Source organism: Triticum dicoccoides, chromosome 6A (genome assembly GCF_002162155.2).
Source record: "Triticum dicoccoides isolate Atlit2015 ecotype Zavitan chromosome 6A, WEW_v2.0, whole genome shotgun sequence".
Taxonomy (NCBI): Eukaryota; Viridiplantae; Streptophyta; class Magnoliopsida; order Poales; family Poaceae; genus Triticum; species Triticum dicoccoides.
Window position 1 is genome coordinate 547496530 of NC_041390.1, and position 12775 is coordinate 547509304.

Genomic DNA, 12775 nt, shown 5'->3' on the forward strand with positions numbered 1-12775 from the left:
CCTCCACATTAGCTCCCTCAAGTTCATTAATTCTATCCATCAGAGAAGGATGATTAATGATGGTAGTTTTGATGTTGGGGGTTACCTTGTTGGTGGCTTTAGCCATGAGGCACTTGGTGGTGATGCTCTCATTGGGTGAGTCTAAGAGAGACACCCGTGAAGTCGTCGCAATGGCAACGGAGGCCATGGCAACCGACTCATCACCTTCATCATCGTCATCATCCTCATTGTACTCTTCTTGTACCACCAATGCCTTGGGAGGAGTCTTCTTGGTGAAGTTGCTCTCGTTGGGGAACGACTTGGCCTTGTCCTTTCGGATGAGCTTGCCACCATTGTCTTCCCTCTTCTCATACGGGCATTCCGCAACAAAATGACTCACATTGCCGCAATTGTAGCAAGTCCTTACACGTTGCTTGCTCTTCGTGCCACTTGAGTTGTTTTTGCTAAAGTTTGGCCTCGAGTTTTTCTTGCTCCAAAATTGCCTTGAAGCAAGTGCCATGTGTTCATGATACGCATACTTCGTATCTTCGGGGTTGCTCTCCTCTTCTTCCTCTTCTTCTTCTTCAACGGTGAGCTTGGCCTTCAATGCAAGGTTAGGCTTCTTTGCCCGTTGAGAACGGAGCACCGCATTGTTGGCGGTCTTGTCCAAAATGTTCATGGCCACAAACTCATCCAACACTTCGCTTGAGGTCAAAGTGTGGAAGTCCGGTCTTTGACGAATGATGGAGGACATGGCCTTGTGGTAGGGCATCATTGCCTTGAGGAATTTGCGCTTGATCCAATTGTCATCCGTGTCCTTGCTCCCGTGATCTCGTAGTGAGATCGCAAGTTTGGTTACTCTTCGATAATGCTCACGAGGTTCTTCATCTTCTTTCATGGCAAACTCATTGGCCTCATCTTGCACCACTTCATAGTTGGAGCGTTGAATGCTTGCGCTTCCCCGGTAGAGAGAGACAACACAATGCCATGCATCTTTGGCCAAGGCGAAGGGACGAAGATGAGGTAGGTCTTCGGGTGGAATTGCATCTTGAATGATGAAGAGAGCATTCTCATTGAATTGATTATCCGCGGCTTCTCGAGGAGTGAAGTTGCTTGGATCATGCGGATAGAAACCTTCTTCAATGATTCTACAAAGGTTAGTGTTCACATGATTTAAATGACGTTTAAAGCGGTAAACCCAGGAATCAAAGTCCTCATTTTTCACAATCTTAGGGGGAGGGCCGGCATGATTCAAATGAGTAGAAGGAACCGGTCCACCATAAACAAGTGGTGGTTCCACATGAGCAAAGATGTCGGTGCCATTTTTACCACTAGAAGAAGGAGCCTTTTCACTACTAGCTTCCCCCTTGTCGGGGATAACATCCGTCACCTTGTCGGTGGGGTCACCCAATTTCAACGGTGCGGTGGATAGTTTAAGCCCCTCAAGAAATTTAGTAAACATGCTTTCAACCTCAGTCGTCATGGAGGTCTTCAATGTCTCTAAGGCCACATTGAACTCCTCACGAGAGACCGAGGTTCCCCCATCGCCCGTAGACGAGATCGGATTCACACCGGAGTGTTCCTCCACACAGTCTACGGTATCAACCATACTCTTTGGACGGTAAAGTCCTTAATAAACAGACGAGGCTCTGATACCAATTGAAAGGATCGATAAGGTTGACTAGAGGGGGGGGGTGAATAGGCAACTACCAATTTTTAACTTTTATTTATCAAATTAAACTTTGCATCAAAGTAGGTTGTCTAGATGTGCAACTAGGTGAGCAACCTATATGATGCAATAACAACAAGCATACAAGCAAGCAAGAGAAGTAACACTAAAGAGCTTGCACAAGTAAAGGTAAGAGATAACCAAGAGTGGATCCGGTGAAGACGAGGATGTGTTACCGAAGTTCCTTCCTTTTGAGGGGAAGTACGTCTCCGTTAGAGCGGTGTGGAGGCACAATGCTCCCCAAGAAGCCACTAGGGCCACCGTATTCTCCTCACGCCCTCACACAATGCGAGATGTCGTGATTCCACTATTGGTGCCCTTGAAGGCGGCGACCGAACCTTTACAAACAAGGTTGGGGCAATCTCCACAACTTAATCGGAGGCTCCCAACAGAACCACGAAGCTTCACCACAATGGACTATGGCTCCGTGGTGACCTCAACCGTCTAGTATGCTCAAACACCCAAGAGTAACAAGATCCGCTAGGGATGAGTGGGGGAATCGAAAATCCCTTGGTGGAAGTGTAGATCGGGGCCTTCTCAACCACTCCCGAGCAAATCAACAAGTTTGATTGGCTAGAGAGATAGATCGGGTGAAAATGGAGCTTGGAGCATTTAATGGAGCTTGAGCATTAATGAAGCTTGAGGGGGAAGAGGTAGGTCAAAAGGAAGAAGGGGACCCCCTTTTATAGTGGGGGCAACAATCCAACCATTGCCCCCACCAACCAGCCCCACACAGGGTGGTACTACCGCTAAGAGGGGGCGGTACTACCGCTAGGTCAGCGGTACTGCCGCTCCAGCCAGCGGTACTGCCGTGCAGAGAAGACTAGTAGGGAATAGGACCCAGCGCGGTACTACCGCGGTGGTAAGGGCGGTACTACCGCTCCTGAAACGGTACTACCGCCTCTACAACCGCAACTAGTGTCGCAAAACCCGACGCGAGAAAAAGAGCCCTCGAGTCGAGGCGGTAGGAGCCAGACAGCCCAACGGTACTACGACAGCGGGGTCACGGGCAGTACTACCGCTGTGGAGCGGTACTGCCGCTTGTGACCCTTCGGCGGTACTACCGCTGGTAGTGCGGTACTACCGCTGGGACACATAAGAGAGAGAGGATCTCTCCAAAGAGGCTGAGGACGAGGCGGTGGTGCCAGGCACCCCAGCGGTACTACTGCTGTGGAGTCACCGGCGGTACTACGGTTGCGGAGCGGTACTGCCGCTTGTGGCTCCTCAACGGTACTACCGCTGGGTTGCGCGGTACTACCGCTGAAACCCAGACAGGACATAGAAAAGAGGAGAGATCTCTTCTATGAAGTGGAAGAGCTCGGAGGGTGAGAAGCTGATGTGTACGTGTTGATTCCACCCATGCAATACCCCAGCGGACCCCCTCTTGATAGTACGGTGCCCTCTATGCAACTAGTCCACCGAGAGAGAAACGAAAGAGCTACACCGTCTTGAATGACACTCCGAAGGGAAGAAAACGTCTCGTGCCAGGGATGAATCTGTGAACTACTCAAAGGACATGATTAGTCCGCAAACATGTTGTCATCAATCACCAAAACTACCTTGAGAGAGATATGCCTCAACACTTTTTAGCATCAGAGATGCAATTTTGTTCAGCAAATACATCCATGATGTCATATTATTTCAAGAGGTTTTGTAGTTTTCCGATGAAAAGCCTCTAAATACCCCAACCTTTGATTCCCCCCCTTTCTCAAGTGTCTAGATAGAATTACTAGGTGTCAATGGGACATGAGCATGTACAAGGGATGCCCCAAGTTTTATGAATACAAGGAAAAACGTTGGGGGGGACCACCATTTATCAAATCTGAAAGGCTTTAGGGAGGTTACCCTCAGAGAGTCAATATCTTGGGAAGTTCTTTGAGAGAAGAAAGGGGGAAATGATAATCCCAATCAACCGAGGAAAATACCCTATCAGTGAAAGTAGGATTATTTTGGTTATTTCCCCAAGTATAACATCTATTAGAGATAGAAATATCAAGCAAGCACCAATTTCGATTCATTAGTTAAAGAGAATAGTGTTGGGGAACGTAGTAATTTCAAAAAAATCCTACGCACACACAGGATCATGGTGATGCATAGCAACGAGAGGGGAGTGTGTGTCCATGTACCCTCATAGACCGAAAGCGGAAGCATTAGCACAACGCGGTTGATGTAGTCGTATGTCTTCATGATCCGACTGATCCAAGTACCGAACGTACGGCACCTCCAAGTTCAGCACACGTTCGGCTCAATGACCTCCCACAAACTCCGATCCAGCATAGCTTCACAAGAGAGTTCCGTCAGCACGACGGCGTGATGACGGTGATGATGTTGCTACCGATGCAGGGCTTCGCCTAAGCACCGCTACAATATGATCGAGGTGGATTATGGTGGAGGGGGGTATCGCACACGGCTGGGAGAGATCAACAGATCAACTTGTGTGTTCTAGGGTGCCCCCTGCCCCCGTATATAAAGGAGCAAGGGGGGAGGCCGGCCGACCCTCCTAGGGCGCGCCAGGAGGAGTCCTCCTCCTAGTAGGAGTAGGACTCCCCTTTCCTACTCCTACTAGGAGGAGGAAAGGAAGGGGAAGGGGAGAAGGAAGGAGAGGGAGGAAAAGGAGCAAAGGGGCCCGGCCCCCTAGCCCAATTAGATTTGGGCTAGGGGGGCCGCGCGCCCTGCCTCCTCTCTTCCACCACTTGGCCCATTGAGGCCCAATACTTCTTCTAGTATGCCTGTAACTCCTCGGTACTCCGAAAAATACCCGAATCACTCGGAACCTTTCCCGATGTCCGAATATAGTCGTCTAATATATCGATCTTTACGTCTTGACCATTTCGAGACTCCTCGTCATATCCTCGATCTCATCCGAGACTCCGAACTACCTTCGGTACATCAAATCACATAAACTCATAATACCGATCGTCACCGAACTTTAAGCATGCAGACCCTACGTGTTCAAGAACTATGTAGACATGACCGAGAGACGTCTCTAGTCAATAACCAATAGCAGAATCTGGATGCTCATATTGGATCCCACATATTCTACGAAGATTTTTATCGGTCAAACCGCATAACAACATACGTTGTTCCCTTTGTCATCGGTATGTTACTTGCCCGAGATTCGATCATCGGTATCTCAATACATAGTTCAATCTCATTACCGGCAAGTCTCTTTACTCGTTCCGTAATACATCATCCCGCAACTAACTCATTAGTTGCATTGCTTGCAAGGCTTATAGTGATGTGCATTACCGAGAGGGCCCAGAGATACCTCTGCGACAATCGGAGTGACAAATCCTAATCTTGATCTATGCCAACTCAACAAGTACCATCGGAGACACCTGTAGAGCACCTTTATAATCACCCAGTTACGTTGTGACGTTTGGTAGCACACAAAGTGTTCCTTCGGTAATCGGGAGTTGCATAATCTCATAGTCATAGGAACATGTATAAGTCATGAAGAAAGCAATAGCAGTAAACTAAACGATCAAGTGCTAAGCTAACGGAATGGGTCAAGTCAATCACATCATTCTCCTAATGATGTGATCCCATTAATCAAATGACAACTCAGGTCTATGGTTAGGAAACTTAACCATCTTTGATTAATGAGCTAGTCAAGTAGAGGCATACTAGTGACACTCTGTTTGTCTATGTATTCACACATGTACTAAGTTTCCGGTTAATACAATTCTAGTATGAATAATAAACATTTATCATGATATGAGGAAATCAATAATAACTTTATTATTGCCTCAGGGCATATTTCCTTCAAATAGGCCCGATGGGGTTTCACTACACCATTATTTTATCTTATGCTTCTCTAACTAGATTAAAGTCGTCAGCCAAGGGGGATTACATTTCACTATTTCTTCATTGCGCGACATACATGATGAGCAGTCTCAAACCAAGAAACAATTTACAACCCTTGAAGCTTGTCCCTAACGACCATATAATAAGCATGGAATTCGAATTTACACGTGCTGGAGGATGTGGTCATTGTCTCGTGGTTAGTCTAGCAAAAATGCAACACATAATGGATTTAGGAGGCTCGAAGGTGAAAGAGCAGAGTGACATGAGAGACCTCCTATGTGGGTCAACTCACTAGCATGACCCAAATGACATCACTCTTTTATTAATCTATTCAATTTCTCATTTATGTAATTATTTGTTTCAAAATCATTTTATTAAAATATTGTTAGAGTAACTTTGAATATAATAAAAATCATTACTAAATTATAAAAGGCCACCTATGTGCATATAAATGTTCATAATGTAGTGAAAATGTTTGTGTATACACAATATTATATTCACATATTAAAAAGTTTACATATTTTTTGAAAAAATCATAGATTTAGGAAAATATTGTACGTATATAAATAAACATACATCACATGTTTCTCAAATATATACAAAAAATATATCCATGCATTAAAAAAAATTATGTGTGTCTAAGAAAAATCAAAGTTTTAAAAAGTTGTTCAAACATGTATGAATATGTTCATAGTGTGAAACAATGTTCAATTCCAAAATGAAGTAAAAACATAAATCAAAGAAAAGAAGGAAAAAAAGGTGAAATTTGCATAAAAATGAGAAATAAAGGAAGAAAAGGAAAATAAAAGGACCAACTGAAAACGGGAAGGAAACAAAAAACAAAAGAAAGAATGAGTGACACGATAAACCTCCTATGTGGTCCAGCTCACTATCACGGCCCAGATGAGATTACTATTTTATTAATTTGTTATGTTTCTCATTTTTGTAAAAAGTATTTTTCAAAAACATATTATTAAAATATTGTTAGAGTAACTTTGAATATTAAAATATATCACATAAATTATAAATGTCACCTATGTACATATAGAAGTTCGTAATTATTTGAAAATGTTTGTATATACAAAAACAATTATATTCACGTATTTAAAACTTTACATATTTTTCAAAAAACCATGGAGTTAGAAAAGGTTCATATGTACTCCCCACATTCCAAATTAAGTGATTCGATTTTGTACTAACTCTAGTACAAAGTTAGTATAAAGTTGAGTCACTTATTTTGGGATGGAGGGAGTATGTAACTAACTATACATCGCAAAAAATACAAAAAATATTCATGCATTAAAAATGATTTGATATTTTCTAGAAAATTCAGTGTTTTTGAAAAGTTATGCATACATGTTTCATATAGTGTGAAGTTAAAGTTCAAGTCCAAAATGCAGTGTGAAACATAAATCAAAGAAAGGAAGTAGAAAAGTGAAATTTGCATTAGAAAAATGAAAGGTAGAAAACAAAGAAAGAAAATGACCAACTGAAAACAGGAAGGAAACCAAAAACGGGAAGAAGAGGAAAAACACACACAAAAACCAGCTAAACTGGGAATGGGCCGGCCGAGGCACGCGTAAATGTTAGTGTTTGATCGACATCTTGACACACTAAGTGTCAAATAGAATTGCCGTGACACAACGCAGAACTGTGTATTAGTAGGAGCACCAAGTAGTATAACGTAGCATACAAAATGCAACACAATCTTAAGAGTGCCCCTCGATAGCAATGCCACATTCTATATCAACAGCCGTGGTGCCTTATTGACACATATGGAAGCTTAATATCCCACCGAAGATCAAAAATTTCTTATGGTTAATGCTTAGAAATGGTATTTTGTCCAAGAGAAGAAAATGACAAAGAGGGGGTGAACTGGAAATGAGCAGCGCCACTTATATGCAGATAAGGAACCCGTGGATGATGACAGTTCCACAGCTAAACTTGCATGGTAGGCCAGGAAATTAATAAGAGGAAAAGGAGGGCCAAAATAAAAAAAAAGGAACCGGATTAGGATCGGGGGGTATTGAACCCGACGTGAATCGAACACGCAACCTTCTGATCTGGAGTCAGACGCGCTACCATTGCGCCACGGATCCGGTGTGCTAATGTGCTCTAATAATTATTAATCTACTATCTTAATTACACTTGCCAGGACGTCTTATGCAGCACGTGCGTGGCTGCCTCGCCCCTGATCAGGATTCAGGACCCAGCGTCTTTGTTACAGAACTGCTCCGGCTCAGTGCACCATTGCAATTTACAGCCCTTCAGAAGGGCGTGGCCATGGCTCAGCAGGTTAAGCTGCGCAGGACAACACAACGTAGACCCGGGATCAGGTTTCAGAGCCCCGAAGATCAGGCAGCATGGCGCGACAAAGACGCATAACGGCGCCATTTCCAGTGCAACGGAAGCGGCTGAACAAATTGAACAAGTCACACACACGCCGAAATGATAATGATCTTGATTGCTTGCCTGCCGATAGCAACGTGAGCTCGGGTGAACAGTGAAAAATTCAAAACATTATCATTTTTTAGTCAACATTGTCACATGTTTTGAGTGCTTGCAAAGTTTCAACATCGCTATGCATGTTAATTTCGCCGGCTGAACATGGTGGAGCAAACTTTGATGTGGTTGAGTATTTTAGAACACTCTTACCGAGTGTCTGCAAATCCCTGTGACAGGAATTACAACAAAAGAATTAAAAAACATCACATCACAGGTTAAATGGATAGTTCTCAAGCGAGTGAGAGTGACATCGGTGTTGATGTGGACTAAATTTATCTCACTTCTAAAGAAGTGCTCTAAAAAAAGTTCCCAAGTCAAACTTTGATCAAGTTTATAAAAGAAAATATCAAAATCTATAACATAAAACCAAAACCAATAGATTCATCATGAATACATTTTCATGGTGTACTTATTTGGCATTATTGGTATTTATTTCTATGACCTTTGTCCAACTTGAGAACCGGAGACTCTGCTTCTCTTAGTTCTTTGAAGAAAAAAATTGAATTAATTTGCATGGATCGAGGGTATTGAACCCGACATGAATCAAACATGCAACCTTATGATCTGAAGTCAGACGCGCTACCATTGAGCCATGGATCCTTAGTGTTAATTTTCATCAGTTAAGCTCCATATCATGCTAATCCCACTCCACCTGGGCATGTTATGCATATCCTATGCAGGCATGGCATGTGCTCAAGGAACCAACATCTTGTTATACAGTGGGCTTAAACGTCAGTGAGAAGCCAAATGCCATACTTCTTGCAACATTACCTCTTGTAGGCCCGTGGAATTCTTTGAGTGGAGAGCTATTCTCAAGATGCTACCCGAAAACATTGCCTCTTGCAACATTGGAGATGGTTCCTCGGCTATCTTCTGGCATGACAAACGGAACAATGCTCCCCTGAAAGAAAAATTCCCTGAACTGTTCTCCTTTGCTGTGGATAATCTAGCATCTGTCCATCAGGTTGTTGTTACTGGACCAACTAAAGACCTCTTCCATATACCACTCTCAATCCAAGCTTTTGATCAATTCCTATAGGTTAACATGATCTTGACTCAAACCCAACTTTAACCAACCAATGATAAATGGATTTACAATTGTAACTCTACTACTTTCTCCTCCACAAGACTCTATAAAGTTTTGAAACAAGGAGTGGCTGCTCATCCCCTTTTTACGAAAGTCTAGAATTCAGCAGTAATTCTCAGATACAAAGTTTTCTCCTGGTTACTCCTTCATGACATAACTATCACTAAATATTTGCTACAGAGGAAGTCCTCCCACCTACCCTCCTACCACTGTGTTCTTGCAATGATCAGGTACTAGAAACCAATTTGCATCTATTGTGAGACTGCTCCTTTGCATTGCAATGTCGGGACACTTTAATTCCCAATATGAAGAGGGATACATATGTTTTTCAACAGTTCAACTTGGCTCTCTTCGAATTTCCCAACGGAATTGCTTTCAACATTATTGTTATTGGTTGCTAGAACATCTGGATGCGAAGGAAGAATAAAATCTTCAAAAATGGCAACCCAACCATTCTCTTGGAAGCTTATGTTAAAGAAAAATTTGATCTTATGGGAACACAAAATTATTCACAAGTTTCTTCAAGTTTTCCAGGACTGGATAAAGGCATATCTATAACTTCCAGCTTTTAATATTTGCTACATTATGTTACCTAGAACTGGCATTGGTTGATGGAGTTTCTCTTCCATTTATGTGTACTTTGTGCATATTTAATTAATGAAAATATACCATAGAACAATAAAATAAAACATGTCGTGCTTCTAATGATGACATAAACCTGTCAACAGAAGTTACAAAACTATCTCAGTGCATGATTACAATTTATAGAACCCCTTTCAACTTTTGAAGGGTGTGGCAATGGTTAAGAAATGGAGGAAAATACAATACAAATTTCAAAATGCAGTAGGGTGACAAAGTGCAGGAGTAGATCTGTGTAATTTTAGCAGAACAGAAGCAACAAAACAATTAAACAAATGATGGTTGTCATCTTTCCGAGTGCAAATCAACGGAATGGAAATACATAATGCAGCGTGATCTTAGTTGTTGGTTGAAGCAATGCAGCATGGTATACACGTCTAAACACAACTTGATCAGCAGGGGGGCATAGCAATGCATGTCATCGCTTGAATATGGATGAGAAAACTCGCCTTAGCTGAGTATTTTGGAGCATACTGTTAGAAGACCCTGATGTCTACTACGCAACTTTATTCTTGTAGACACGTGTTGGGCCTCCAAGCGCAGAGTTTTGTAGGACAGTAGCAATTTTCCCTCAAGTGGATGACCTAAGGTTTATCAATCCGTGGGAGGTGTAGGATGAAGATGGTCTCTCTCAAACAACGCTGCAACCAAATAATAAAAAGTCTCTTGTGTCCCCAACACACCAAATACAATGGTAATTTGTATAGGTGCACTAGTTATTAGAAATATGCCCTAGAGGCAATAATAAAATGGTTCTTATTGTATTTCCTTGTTCATGATAATTGTCTGTTGTTCATGCTATAATTGTATTAACTGGAAACCGTAATACATGTGTGAATACATAGACCACAACATTTCCCTAGTAAGCCTCTAGTTGACTAGCTCGTTGATCAATAGATGGTTATGGTTTCCTGACCATGGACATTGGATGTCGTTGATAACGGGATCACATCATTGGGAGAATTATGTGATGGACAAGACCCAATCCTAAGCATAGCACAAGATCGTATAGTTCGTCTGCTAAAGCTTTTCTAATGTCAAGTATCATTTCCTTAGACCATGAGATTGTGGAACTCCCGGATACCGTAGGAATACTTTGGGTGTGCCAAACGTCACAACGTAACTGGGTGGCTATAAAGGCACACTACGGGTATCTCTGGAAGTGTCTTTTGAGTTGGCACGAATTGAGACTGGGATTTGTCACTCTGTGTGACGGAGAGGTATCTCTGGGCCACCTCGGTAATGCATCATCATAATGAGCTCAATGTGACTAATGAGTTAGCCACAGGATCATGCGTTACGGAACGAGTAAAGAGACTTGCCGGTAACGAGATTGAACGGGGTATGGGGATACCGACGATCGAATCTCGGGCAAGTAACATACCGATAGACAAAAGGGAATTGTATACGGGATTGATTGAATCCCCGACATCGTGGTTCATCCAATGAGATCATCGTGGAACATGTGGGAGCCAATATGGGTATCCAGATCCCGCTATTGGTTATTGGCCGGAGAGATGTCTCGGTCATGTCTGCATGGTTCCCGAACCCGTAGGGTCTACACACTTAAGGTTCGGTGACGCTAGAGTTGTTATGGGAAATAGTATGTGGTTACCGAAGGTTGTTCGGAGTCCCGGATGAGATCCCAGGCGTGACGAGGAGTTCCTAAATGGTTTGGAGGTGAAGATCGATATATTGGACGAAGGGTATTGGAGTTCGGAATTGTTCCGGGGGTACCGGGTGACGACCAGCGTGTCTGGAAATGGTTTCGGAGGCCCGACAAGCGTTTGGGGGCCTTATGGGCCAAGGGGAAGGGGCACACCAGCCCACTAAGGGGTTGTGCGCCCCTCCCACCCCATCTCACGTAACTTGAAGAGGTGGGGGTGCCTCCCCTAGGGCAGCCACCCCTCCCGGCTTGGGGGGCAAGTTTCCTAGGGGTGGGGTGTGGCCGCCGCCCCTCCTCCACCCCTTCCCCCTATATATAGTGAGGGAGAGAGAGGGCAGCTGCACCCCTTTCCCTGGCGCAGCCCCTCCCTCCTCCAACTCTTCCTTCTCCTCCGTAGAGCTTGGCGAAGCCCTGCGGGAATACCACAAACTCCACCACCACGTCGTTGTGCTGCCGGAGTTCTCCCTCAACTTCTCCTCTCCTCTTGCTGGATCAAGAAGGAGGAGACGTCCCCGGGTTGTACGTGTGTTGAACGCGGAGGCTCCGTTGTTTGATGCTTAGATCAGAATCAACCGCGATCTGAATCGCTACGAGTACGACTCCTTCATCCGCGTTCTTGTAACGCTTCCACATCGCGATCTTCAAGGGTATGAAGATGCACTCCCTCTCTCTCGTTGCTAGTCTCTCCATAGATTGATCTTGGTGATGCGTAGAATTTTTTTAATTTCTGCAACGATCCCCAACAGTGGCATCATGAGCTAGGTCTATGCGTAGTTTCTATGCATGAGTAGAACACAAGTTGTTGTGGGCGACGATTTTGTCAATTTAATTGCCGTTACTAGTCTTATCTTGATTCGGCGGCATCGTGGGATGAAGCGGCCCTGACCGACCTTACACGTACGCTTATGTGAGACAGGTTCCACCGACTGACATGCACTAGTTGCATAAGGTGGCTAGGAGGTGTCTGTCTCTCCCACTTTAGTCGGATCGGATTCGATGAAAAGGGTCCTTATGAAGGGTAAATAGAAATTGGCATATCACGTTGTGGTTTTGGCGTAGGTAAGAAATGTTCTTGCTAGAAACCTATAGCAGCCACGTAAAAACTCGCAACAACAATTAGAGGACGTCTAACTTCTTCTTGCAGCATATGTCGTGTGATGTGATATGGACAAAAGGATGTGATGAATGATATATGTGATGTATGAGATTGATCATGTTCTTGTAATAGGAATCACGACTTGCATGTCGATGAGTATGACAACCGGCAGGAGCCATAGGAGTTGTCTTAATTTGTTATATGACCTGCGTGTCAATAAAAACGCCATGTAATTACTTTACTTTATTGCTAACCGTTAGCCATAGT

General features: G+C 43.7%; 1 non-coding gene across 1 annotated transcript; it reads right to left on the reverse strand.

Annotated features, from left to right (window-relative positions):
• Window positions 1–7542: 7542 nt before the first annotated feature.
• TRNAW-CCA lies at window positions 7543–7614 on the reverse strand. The gene has a single exon. It is a non-coding gene; the product is annotated as a tRNA-Trp (tRNA).
• Between the last annotated feature and the right edge of the window lie 5161 nt (window positions 7615–12775).